The sequence below is a fragment of the Polistes fuscatus genome, unplaced genomic scaffold (genome assembly GCF_010416935.1).
Source record: "Polistes fuscatus isolate 324 unplaced genomic scaffold, CU_Pfus_HIC Scaffold103, whole genome shotgun sequence".
NCBI lineage: Eukaryota > Metazoa > Arthropoda > Insecta > Hymenoptera > Vespidae > Polistes > Polistes fuscatus.
Window position 1 is genome coordinate 348 of NW_025113002.1, and position 1,426 is coordinate 1,773.

General features: G+C 23.2%; 1 long non-coding RNA gene across 1 annotated transcript; it reads right to left on the minus strand.

Moving 5' to 3' along the window:
* Positions 1-827: 827 nt before the first annotated feature.
* On the minus strand, positions 828-1,274 carry LOC122526164. Its single transcript, XR_006305971.1, has 2 exons — positions 1,116-1,274; positions 828-981 (listed from the first exon to the last, which is right to left on the minus strand). It is a non-coding gene; the product is annotated as an uncharacterized LOC122526164 (long non-coding RNA).
* Positions 1,275-1,426: the final 152 nt, after the last annotated feature.

Here is a 1,426-nt window from a genome sequence, read left to right on the forward strand (position 1 = left end):
TAAAAAGAAAAAAAAAATACATTACAATTTGACAAGGGGATGATTATTTAACAAGAGGGGGGAGGAGTATATTTTTCTAGTGTTTATGTAGTTAACAATAATTTAAATTTTATTTTATATGAAAGTTAATTAGAATCATAACAAATATAAAAGATAATAAATAGAAATAAATAGAGTATTTCCATGGAAAAAATGATGAGAAAGTATGAACAATAATTGACATACAAATTGAAGGAAACAATTAACTCAAATTTTATTTTATATGAAAGTTAATTAGAATCATAATAACAAATAAAAATATATTGTAACATATACCATCAGTAAAAAGTATAAAAAATAATAAATAGAATTAAATAGAGTATTTCCATGGAAAAAATGATGAGAAAGTATGAACAATAATTGACATACAAATTGAAGGAAACAATTAACTCAAATTTTATTTTACATGAAAAAAAGTTAATTAGAATTATAATAATAAATAAAAATAAATTGTAACATATACCACGAGTAACAAGTATAAAAGATAAAAAATAGAATTAAATAGAGTATCGATGGAAAAAATGATGAAAAAAAAAGAAAGTTATAATGATGGTGGTTTGTGATGGAAAAAGGGTAAGGGATAAGATTACCTTTCATTGCCATCGGAGTCCTTGGGTACTTTAATCACGTAATACACGTGTCCTCCATGAGTGGTCGTCATTTTCGACGTTATAATAGTGTAACGAATCGTTCGTCATCAAACTCCACAGAATAAAAACAAACAAAAATACACAGCCCACTCGTAGAACGCGAGAACGTTGATTTAATGAAAAATTAATCGATTTTCATTTTCAAATTCATAATCGAATATTCACTGATTCCACAAAAGTATCTTCCACATAAACTTCATTTAACTATTATTATTCTTCGTTTTTTGTCTATGATCACATTAATAAGTTATTATCTTATCCAATTTTTTTAACGTAACACTTCCTCCGGTTTCTACGAGAGATTATTAAATAATTAATAAATAAATTAATAAGAGTAATTAAATAACATTTTGTTGTTGTTGAATGATAATGATTTATTTTCAATGATCAAATTAATAAATTAATTTCAAAATGATTATAATCCACCTTTTTTTGTTGTTGAATGATAATGATTTATTTCAATGATCAAATTAATCAATTATTATCTCATCAAATGTCTTATCGTAACACACACACTTCTTCTTCTTCTTTTGGTTTCCACGATTATTTATTAATAAATAAATAAATGAATTATTAAATTATTTAACTATTCTTTTTTTTCTTTTGAATGATAATGATTTATTTCTATGATCAAATTAATCAATTATTATCTAATCCAAATTTTGAACATAACACTTCTTCTTCTTTTGGTTTCCACGATTATTTATTAATTAATAAACAAATGAACAAATAATTAA